Source organism: Solanum verrucosum, unplaced genomic scaffold, assembly GCF_900185275.1.
Source record: "Solanum verrucosum unplaced genomic scaffold, falcon-dt-bn FXZP01000093.1, whole genome shotgun sequence".
NCBI lineage: Eukaryota > Viridiplantae > Streptophyta > Magnoliopsida > Solanales > Solanaceae > Solanum > Solanum verrucosum.
The window spans coordinates 2,890,268-2,902,720 of NW_026020065.1; positions in this window are offsets into that span (position 1 = coordinate 2,890,268).

The window sequence follows — 12,453 nt, forward strand, 5'->3', positions numbered from 1 at the left end:
TAAGTGCTTTAATATTAAGTAAAATTTTACATTTAATTTGTAAGATTTGTTGATAATTTTGCACATCTGGATTATAGACAATTTAGGGGTGTGTAAAAATTGAACAAAAAAATGCTATTGGTTTTGCTATCGGATTATTGGATTAACATGTTTTATTAAAAAAATTATCGATTCGGTTTTGATTTTTTAATATTGGGTTATTGGGTAAATTGATATCCACTGTAGTAATTTACTGCTTTATCCCTATATAAATACTAAATATTAATCTTAGTAACTTACTGGTTATTGCATTTGCCCTATAGTCTTTAATTCACATGACTTCACAATGACTTTTAGTTAATAACTTCACATTATACAAAACGTCAAAATATAAAGTAAGAACTTTATTCCTCTTAATTTACACCTTTGTAGTTCTTTTCATGTTGTTTATTATTGTTTTTATTTTATGAGTGTTTTCTAAAGTTTTATCATTGTCTTGTCACGTCAAATTATTGGAGAAGTCATATATTTGTTTTGTAAGCATTTCTTTATTAGTTAAACCGAAATCAAACTGTTAAGGACCAAAATCGATTAATCAAAAAATGATAGTTGTGCATATCTTTCATATCAAAACCAGAGACGAACACTTCTATCGTGGTTAGATTTAAATACAAGTTTCGATAAACTTGATAATTTTTTACTCAAATTTTATATTTATATAATTTTTTAAAATTAAATATGCATAAATATTTAGTACAAATACAATAACTAAGACGGATTGTAAGTGCGGTGATAAATTCAAAATTCATAAACTTTAAATTTCAACTAGTTAAACAATTTTGATGGAATAGTAACATATGAGAAAGACTTCACTACCTATGTACTATATTTACTCTTTTTTAGAAATGAGAGTGTGGGTGTACTAACACTGCACTCTAGAATTGTACAAGACGCTTTGTTAGTTGTACTAAATTGAAAATTCTCAATTTTACCCTCTTTTTTTTCTCTATATTGATGGTCTGTATTGATTTTTTTGGTCCTTCTCCTTTGAACACGTGTACTTTACAGTGTTATTTCTTTATCATTCTCAAATCCTTTGTTACTTGGAATTTCAGAATATATTCGTTTGACATAGTTGAAAATTGAGGAAATAAAATTTCTAAATTTACCTTGGTTTAATTCTTCTTGGAGACCATCATTTACACAGTTCAATCATCATGGAATAACCTCTGAAGTTGTCTTTAGCTTTCTATTTATTTCATTTTAGTTTAGTATTTAGGGATAATAATTGTTCATATTTGATTTTCCTCTTCATGTTTTATTAATGGAATCTATGTGCTTTTCGTGTTGTTATTGAATCTGAAGGAAGAACTTCTTACACTACTAAAGTGTTTGATGAAATGTCCAAAACAATTAAGCAGCTTTCTGTTTTAAATGTTAAGATCTTACTTTTGGATAACTAATCTTTGCACATGATTTGCGCACCTACGTACGTCTTAAAAATTATGTAAACAAGCCTTACCAGGAATATATCATCAATTATATAATTTATATGCTATTTATTGAGTAGGCGTTAGTGTTAAGAGGGTGTTTGAATTGACTTAAAAGTTGGCAAACATATATTTAAGTCAGTTTTTAACTACTAAAAGTGTTTGACAAATATTATTAAAAAAAACCTAAAATAAGTCAAAATGACTTTAAAAAGTTGGGAGGTATTTGACAAGGACAAAAATGACTTAAAATAATTCAAAAAATCAAAAGTAGGTCTCCTCTTAATTAATGACAAAAATGACATGCTTAGATTTCTATATTATAGCAGTGTGAACCTAATTCTAGCAACTAAAAGAAGGGGCATTGTGAAACTTACCTCCAGCATTTTCCCCCTAGGCCTGGCTTTGTGGTGCTCAGGAAGTAGAAGAATTTCATCAGTTACGTTGATACATTCAGCAACATTTTCAGGCGAGATGAAGTGCAAAACAACATTGATGCATGACCTGCCGCGGACAGTGAATAGAATCTTTTGTTAGTTGTTATGAACTAAAAGAAATAAAGTCCCTGTTATATCTGAGACTAGAATCGCTTCAGTATATAATATGCACAAATGTTAGGTTGGTTTAAGGTTTCTTAAGACATAGAAGAGCTAATGAAACTATGGAACAGTTCACAGCATGTGAAATCAGAACACGAAAATATGGATAACAGAACTGAAAATTATGATAAAGTAATATATGACGGGAGGGAGTTGCTCAGATGGTAAGCATCTCTCACTTCCAGCTTGAAAGCTGTGAGTTCAAGTCACCAAGGGAGAAAAAAAGGAAGGAAGCAATTAGGGAGGGGTAAAAAAAAACAGATATAGTAGTAAATATATTGTAAAATCAAGTGCAAAACCATAATTTTATGATTCAGATGCAAAGTTGCAATTATTAATTAATATGTATGCCTCTAACATTGAACATCAATCGAAAGACAATTACATATAGCTATATGAATGCATAACAATTTATTGAACAAGATACGTTTATTTATATGTGCATAAACAATAAAAGAAAAATAATAGTGATACAAGAATAACAAATATTTGTATGTTGTGTAAATAGCCCTTTTTGTACCAATTCACCAAAAATAAATCAAGTTGATTACTAAAATAGATCTAGATTGTTAATAAGATGTGGTATTACCTTCTATAACACAGAAACGTCAGGTCTCTATGAGGAAATTGAAATTCAACTTTTCTCAGTGAGGATACATATGAACTTTGCACATTCACGTATGACACTTTCTGATAACACGAAAATATCAGGTCTCTATCAGAAAATTGAGATTCAACTTTTGTCAATGAGAACACAGATGGACTTGGGCGACTCCACGTACAACACCTTCCGATAACATGGAAATGTCAAATCTTTATGAAGAAATTGAGTATCAACTTTTGTCAATTAGAACATAGATGGGTTGCGGCACCTCCATAACCTATTTACAGGGTCGACTCTAGGGTTAGAAAATGAGGTATCTATCTTAGGTCCCGAAATTTGACGTGCTGCGTTTTAAAGCAATAAATAGAATTATTATAGGTTTTCTTTAGAAAAATTATTTTGTATTGTCTCATTTCAATTTGTTTGTCTTATTTATTCTTTTTAGTCTGTTTTAAAAAGAAAAAAAAAGAACAGTTTTTTTTTTTGCTAACTCTTTAATTTTAACTTTCCATATTAAATGTTTTAAACCACATGATTAAGTGACATTTTAGTATATTTTACATATCTTTAGTTTAAGACTACAAAATTCAAAACATATTCTTTACTTTCTTAATAATCAATGATAATTCATATAATTAAATCTAAAGCTAGGAGAGAAGGAGGCTTTTGAAGTGTTAAGTATATTTTGAAGAAAATAGTGATATTTTGGTCCTAAATGAAACAAAAGTGACATTTGAACACAATTTTCAATACTTTAGTGACCATTTATGGAACTAACTCCGTTAATATATACTCCCTCCATCCCATTTTATGTGAGATAGTTTGACTTGACACGAAATTTAAGAAAGAAAGGAAGACTTTTAATACTTGTGGTCCAAAATGAATGATAGAAATTTGTGTGGCTATAAATCATTTCAAGAAGAGTAAAATAGACATTTTATAGTTAAATTGTTATTTAATATAGAAATGTGTCACTCTTTTTGGAACGAACTAGAAAGGAAAGTAAGTCACATAAATTGAGACAGAGGAAGTAATTATTTTTTCTAATACACTCTACCAAACAGCTAGAGAATATAAAAAAGGCTCATGTACCAAAAATAGCTCCGCCCTTTGCTTCATAATTTTACGTAAATGGGATGTGGGTAAAATTCGGTCCCTCGGAGTTTCCGTCCGAGGTGAAATCACACCAAGTTCTCTGCTACACCTTCTCTCCCCAGAGAATATCAATCAAATATTGCAAACGACGGAAATTGTCTTTGAGTCCCCATCCTAAATCATTCTAATTTTGACCGATTCCATTTGAAGGTGGAAGTTAGTTTTTGAATCAAATATTGCTCATGTATCTTTATTCTTATTTTACTCAGAGATCACTAATTTAGACATCTTTATCTATATGGATTTGAGTCTCTTTTTTTCCCCAATAATATAGTGTCTTTCTTTTAGTATTTTTTTGATGGATGGTGCATAATTGTTCTTTGTCTTTATTCATGTTTCTTTGTTGATTATGTACATAAATTTGTTTGTTTGTTTGTTCAAACGCCTCTTATGAAATAAAAAGGCAGAAGAAAGAACTAAATAAATTTCCTAAACCTTTTTCTTGCATCTAAAATTTGTTTGTATGAATTTATATTGAAGATAACTAGAAAAATTAAAGGGTTTTCTAATCAATATTATCCTATTTTTTATTTGTTTTAAACGGTTTTATAATCAATATTATCCTATTTTTTATTTGTATAATGTATATTATCGTTTATCGATTGCAGGTACCACATGAAGAAAACTAACAAGTACATGAAGAAGCCTGTGCTAGCTCATATCATTAAATGTTAGTCAAAATTCATATCATTAAAGAGGGTTATAAGCAACTATATGATTGAATTGAAGGCTATTATGGTAAAATAAAAATTATGACAATTAAAAAAAGAACGAAAATGAGTAATTATTTTTATTTGTAGTTGTTGACATTTCCTTCTCAACATAAATTATAATTAAATTGAAGACTATTATAAGCAACAATATGATGCGTTGTCATGCTTATAAATAGCACACATTTCCTTGATTGTGTGGTGCACCACAAAACAAGTATATATTATATATTTATATATATACTAGATAATGTTGCCCGTGCTATGCACGGGCCCAATAATATAAATGGTATATTCTGGCGCTAATAACCAAGTTTTTGAATTTATATTGAAGATAACTAGAAAAATTAAACGGTTTTCTAATCAATATTATCCTATTTTTTATTTGTTTTAAACGGTTTTCTAATCAATAGTTTCCTAATTATCTCCTTTGTCTCCTACTTTATGCTTGCCATCTGTAGGAAGCAACCCACTTTGCTTGGAATTTTTCACTACTGGAAAGAAAGCCCTCTTTAGTATATTCACTATTAGCTGGCTGTCACGATCCAAACCGTGTCATGATTGGCACCCATACTAACCCTTCGATGGGAGAACCACTACTACAACCCAAACCAACAACTAAATCAAAAACTAAGGCATTTAACAGTGTACTGGTAGGATCACGCGACTATCCACTAAGTGTAACATAAGCAAGTCAATACAACATTATAAACATGCAAAATACCGAACATATACATTATCGATTATCACATGCTCAACAATATACACAATTATGACAAGTCATTGGTCCTCTCATGGAACCAAAACCCAAACAATTAGCATACCAGAACGTGGTACCCGATCCAATGTTTATACCGGAACATGGCAATCGATCCCATAATTATGCCGGAACGTGGCAACCGATCCCAATTAGTTATGCCGGAGCGTGGCACCCGATCCATTCAACACACCACAATCACAATCACAAGTATCTTCTCAAGTTAATACAAATAAGTCATGATTCATGGCATTCATCATTCATATATCTCATTTACAACAAGTGTGATTAATGCAACATTCACATACATATAAGTATCATAATGAAACAAGAACAAACATACATCACACAATCATAAAATCACAACCATCACCTACCTTGAAACAAGCTTGAAACCCTAAAAAACTTGATCCTTCCCTTTCCGGATTTGTTCCGCTTGTTATTGGTCTACAAACAATCGTAATAACACGAAAATCAATAAACCATCACCAATTACCCGAAATACTATCAGTTCTAACAACCCTAGATCATACCCATAATCCCAAGTATTCAAATTAGGGTTGTTTTCACCATAAATTCTAGACCAAAACCCACTCCCATCGATAATGACCCATTCGATTACATTCTACGGATTCAAAAATGGATTCGGAGATTTAAAACCTTACATTTAGCGTCAAGAATGGTGAAAAATGGTCAAGACCTCATCTGGGGTCGTCTCCTAGCTCTCAAAGTCGAAAAGTGCAGAATAAAGACATTTTGGGGTTTATTTACGACCTTAAGTCGCGTCGAACCCGCCACAGCGGCCCTTACCCCGCTGCATCGGCCCCGCCCTGGCGGCAAAAATCCCGTCCCAGTGGCTTGCACGGAACCAATGAGCTATTTTAATAATTACAAGACCCCCATTTCACAACACACACTTAACCAACGATTCTCAGAAAATACCGTTCACGCTAAGATCGATTCTAGAAGTTCTACTCACCCGAATTTAGTTTGATAAAGTCATACGGATTCCTTAACGACTTATCTAACTACTCATGTAGTCAAAAATCATAATTAAATCACCCGATTGTTACCAGATTTCCATATACCTTAATGACTCCGATTTCGTCCAAATTTGGACTAGGTTAGGAAATTTCAAATTACTAAGAAAAAGTTTTCCAACCTAAAATTTTTCCCCATTGGATTTTCTATAACGACAGAACCCGGTCGTTACACTAACATTTGCTCTATTTTTTAGGATTCTTTATTTTTTTTCATTGGTTTTCGCTGGTTGAAGATGTGATATGTCTTTTTTGAGACTTCACATTGACTGATAAGCATAGCGGAAGCAATATTTTCTTATTTGGATGAGAGATGGAAGAGTGGTATAGTGAGAATGCCCCATTATTTGTTAAGGATTTGATGCACAACGACCCTGTAATGAAAAAGACACGTATAGTTCAAGATTAATTTTTGTTTGTTATTGGTCATTACACTTGTTGATTTTTAAAGTATTTTTTCAGTTTCATATTAACCGTTGTATGCGGCACTATCATGAAAGTGTATTTTGCACCGAAATATTATGGGGTCTGCTTTGTTAATTGACAAATATGGGATGCTTAAAATCTTTGATTCTAGGTTAGCAAATTACTCCAATCATGTAAAAGAGCATCCTCTGTCAAGTCAAGTTCTCACATTTTGGAAAAGAGCTTCAGAACTTCTACTAAATGCTCTAGATTATGAAATACATACTGATTTTTGAAGTGCATGTCGCCTTATGGCTGAAATGTTAGCAGGCAAGCCTATTCTGCCTGGTGGTACTAAAGCTTTGACATTTTCTTTCCATTTAGTGAACTTAATTTTATCCGCAATGATATATGCTCAAATCATTGACATTTAAAGTCCCTAATAATGTAAAATACCCATACATGAATTTGGCTTACATTGCAGAAAAAGCTAGATGGACCATGACTGGAGTTTCGGCTGCAATATAGGGAAAGACAATGAAAATATTCATTAATGAGAGGTACGTAATATGTATTCTTATATTCATTTTTTGTATAGGTTGTATCATATGTTTCAAGTATTGAGTTTTCTACTATGTTTAACACTTGTTGATTGTAAATAATAGCGCTCTCTACTTTTTATGTATTTGATGTGTCCAAACTCGATAGACAGAGTTAATATATATATATACCTTCACTGTGTCTTTCATTGTAGTTGTCCCTTTTCAATTCGGAGGAAAGATGAGAATGCTCTTAGTGAAGTTCAAGAAGTGCTTACCATGGACATCATAAGAATCTATATGATCAAGACCAAAGTGCTGCCGAAATGCTCCAACAGTGACATTCTGTGGACTGCTTCAATTGGATGGTTCCTCATCACAGTCCATACGTATTAGCGATTTTAGACAAATGATTGTTTTAGACTGAAAGAGACTTTGCATTAAACCATAGAGATATTTAGTTTCTACACTCAAGTTTGTATATGAAAAATTCCTTTTGTGTATGCTGTTGAAAATACATGTATAAAAATAATTATGGTCATGTCCATCTAATTATTATATTTATATTAGAAATGAGAGTTGGGTGTAATAACATAGCTATTAAAACTTGTACTATTTGCTACAGTGTAAGTACCTTTTGGTGCAATCTGATGATTCACTCTATTTAAGACACATGTACCAAGTATAACATGTGTCTTCCCTTTGATTACTCATACACTTGCTTAGCTCCACTTCCTCTGAATCCACTCTGCCTTAATTCCATCGCCATGGTTGTGGAGCTTTTTATTGGAGTTCACCGACGTCTCTTGTGCTTACCGTCTTCTTGGATCTCAATCGTGAGTTTTCAACTATTCTTTCTCTGTTAACAAACATTAGCTTTGCTGGATCTATTAGTTCTTCTACATTCACAAAGTTTATTTCTTTGTTTGATTTGTGGATGCATGTTTCGAATTTATACTCTCTATTTCCTTTTCTCCCTAAATTTGAACAATACATTGCTAACAAACTATTTGTGTTCAACTTTATTCTTCACACAACTTAAAATAAACTGTCTGTTGCCCAACCATAATTGAAGCTCTAAGATTGTAGGTATAGGGAAAGTAAGTAATATTTGTATGTGATGAGAGAAGGATTAATGACTTGCCAACATTTAACAACTCGATTACAAATCATTTAACTAGAATAATATGAATTGCACTCTTTTTAAATCTTATTGTTTGAGATGTTTGATGCATACCAAGTGTTTGTTGTTGTGCCAAAAACAACTACATGATATTTGGGGTTTTTAGGCGCCTTCTGACTGACGTTATTTTACAACATACTCATCTGTTATTCATGAATTTGACAAGTATGTTATTTACTTCTATAGGATAATATTGATAACGAATATATATGGGGCATGTGTATTTCTGTTAAAAGAATATTGCCTCTCTTTTTCACTTCTCGCACTTCTTCTTTTGAAAAATATGAAATTTATATTTATCTATACTTTTTTGGAGGGGAATTTCAATTGACGTTGGGTTCTCTTTTCAATGGGTGTAAGGTGTGAAGTATCATGCTCTTATTTAGAAATTTTCTTGACGAAACGCCAAGTTGTTTTGAATAATTGCAAGTAAAATATGACTTGTTCTATTGATTTATTATGTAGGACTCTTTTGATATCTTCTTCAGTGTAGCTATTGTTGACTGTCTTTACGGTTGTGCACGTGTTTTGTTCTTAACAACTATGTTGTTCGAACTCTTCAAAAATGTCGAGGGGTGCATGTCGGATTCGCCAAAAATAGTATATTTTTGGAGAATCTGACATGGATGCGACATCGAAAGTCAAGAGTCCGTGCAATTTAGCTTAACAATAACTAGATGCAGGTACAAAAGCATGTTACATTGGTCATGATCAATCATTAAAGAGTAAAAAGGATTGTTATGCTGATTTTGAGAGTTTTTGACCCTCAATTTGTTGGATTTATAGGTAAAGTAATCTGTCATCTTATTTTCAGTTGTTTTAGTAAAATAAGGGGTTATGCCTGAAGATGCACTTGACTCTTCTAATTCTTACAAAGTCTAATAAAGAAAATTTCATATTGTAATTTATCTCTTGATTCATATTATTAATAGGGTTATTGTAGTTAGTAAGAAAGTAGTTTTCATATCATCTTGCTTTTATGATTTTGTTTTATAAACCTTACATTTCGTCTTCATCTTAATATTTTGTGATGTTGATCCTAACTTCTGAGTCTGAAACAGTACTAAATCTATATTAGACACTAATGTGACTAATAATATATAGAGTTGAAGGATGGGTTAGAGCATGATTTCGTGACAATTAAAGGTAGTTGGTTGTACTATTGAACTTGGTAATTGGTTAGAATGTTGCTTAATCGTATTTGTCCAGTTATGAACTTGAATACGACAGTTTTAAGCTTTCTAACTTAAAATATTTTATATTAAAATTTTTTTAACTCTGATGAAATAGGACACATCTACATTTACAAGACTGCAATAATTATACGAGACTGTTCTCTTGAGGTCCTCACAGCTTAGTAATCAAAGAAGAGAGAGATTGGTTGACTTACCATGATTGAAGATGCTCATTTGTGTCTTTAAATTAATGGACTTATATGTAGACTTTTAAGCATTTCTTTGGTCATATATACCCTTAGTAGTCACTTGTAAAACACGAATTTTTTAAAAAGTGAAATAAATGCTAGACCTAGGATGTTCTTAGTTTATCAAAAAACAAATAAGAGATTGAGAGCATTGTTAGTTGGTTCCAAAGTTATTGAAGTTTAGGATATGTTATTTTTCTTGCAAAATGTATTGCATTCATAATCTACTTAAGAATTTCATATATTCCTATAATACAAATGTCATACAAGATTCCTATAATAACATCAATAGTACAGAGGACCTCTTACAAAGGCAATTAAGGAAGGATTTTGAATTTGGCAAAACTCAATCTGCATGTATAATATACTCTATATTTACATGTGAATCTTTTGGAATTTTAAATCGATCTCTCAACTTCTACTGACTTTTCAAGTAATCTTTTGTGCAAAGTCGTTCTTGGTGTGCTCTGATTACAATGACTTTCATCATTGCTCAGACTGAACTCTTTTTTTATCCTCCTTTATTTCTCATTGTAAGAGCTTGGACATTAACAAAAGAATAGATGCATCTGAGTTTAAGATACAATAAATTGGAGAGAACTCTAATTGTTATGGTTTTCCAACTCTTTTTGCCCATGTTATTGTCAACAACTCAACATATCTTTCATAAACACATGGACTAAGATTCAACATTGATGAACTAATAATAGATACTCTTGATTGGACTTGTAAAGTCTAAATCGCGGACATGAGTTGACAGCGAGAAAGCCCAGAGAAGAAAATGAATTCCAATGCTCATACCTACGAAATATCTATTTTGATTTGACCAAAATCATCTAAACGAAGTCCTTATTACTTGGATGATATCTTGTTTATGAACAAAATATTGATCCTAATCTATTAAGAAATGATCAGTCACTTTTATGATTTTGCAATACATGTTTTCTTTTTCTAATGATAATACGAACGTGTTGATCGTAACTATTAGAACATTATTTATTACTGGTTAATTCTTATAGTTACTGTTGTATAGGTAGATTATTTTACTGTATAGTTTCTACCATAGGAGGGACTCTATTAGTTTGCTTATGTATATAGTTCAGTTTATAATTGATTGAGAAAGGATCGTTCGATTCATGTTGCTCAAGTCATTATATGGTTTCAGAGCTCTAGTCTTAACTCTCGGGGTCCAGAATGCGGACTCCACACTAGCAGCAACTCTAACGTTGTTGTTCAGTTTAATCCTGTATCCCAACTGGCGATAAAGTTGTTGGCAGCCATAACTTTTCTACTTGGAAGGCCCAGATTTCCATGCTCATGCACGGGCACAATCTGTTTGGCCATCTTGATGGCTCTTCCCCAGCTCCTTCCACAACTATCACACAAATAGAGACGTCGCAAACTCAGCCTATAGCCTTTGGTTCCGTCAAGATCAATTAATCCAGAATGTCATTATGGCTTCTGTCGATCCGACAATTGCTCCAACTGTAGCAATTGCCTCTTCTGCTTGGGACTCTCTGCATCTTACTTATGCCAACAAGTCCCAAACACGAATATTTAGCTTTCGTGACCAGCTCGCGCGTCTATCAAAGGACTCCCGCCCAGTAGCCGATTATCTCCATCAAGTGCGCTCTCTCTACAACGAGCTCGCTACAGCTGGAGCTACAATCACCAACGAAGAACTGGTGGATAAAATTCTGAGTGGTCTTGGGTCCGATGCCATAACTGCTGCTATGGTAACTCACAACAAATCCATCAATTCCAATAACCGCGCTGCTCGTCGACCCAACAACACATCACAATGGCGTTCCAGCAATCGTAGAACTGCTCTTGCGCAAGGGTGTTACATCAATAACCTTGTTCGCTGTCAGTTATGGAATAAACAGGGTCATTCTGCTAATGTTTGTCGGTCACAGTCTCACAATCATTTAAAGGCAAAGGACAATTTTCTTTCAGGTAACCAAGTTGCAGAAAATTAATGGATTGTTGACTCCGGTTATTGACACCAAATTTTGGTCTGATATTTCTAAAGCTAATATTTTTTAAAGTATTTTTTTTAAAAAATAGTTCAAAATACATTTTTGTCATTTTAATGCAATTTATTGATAATTATTTTTATTCTCAAAGTATTAGGATTTTTATCGGTTATTTCTATTTATATTATGTTGTGATAACCGGTTGAATACGTTCAAATATTTGTTCATTTTTTATAAATCATTATTTCTGTTAAATTGCATTTTTTACATGTCATTGGTTACGTTCGTTACATTTTTCATATTATTTTTATCTGTTACATTTGTTAATATACATTTTTGATATGTTGCACATTCCAGAAATTCATTCGGATAAGAATAAGATTTCATACACAAATAGTTTATTAACCGGTGGTTTTGATTCACAGTTTTAAGATAGTGATATTGTACTATTGATGATTTTCAATTCACTATTTAAAGAATAGATTGTTCATTAAGTTAAGAGGTGATGGATAAGATTTTAGAGGTTAATTTTCAGATTTTTAGCCTTCAAAAAGTATTCTTTTATTGTTTATAAATTTTTCCGGCATGTCACC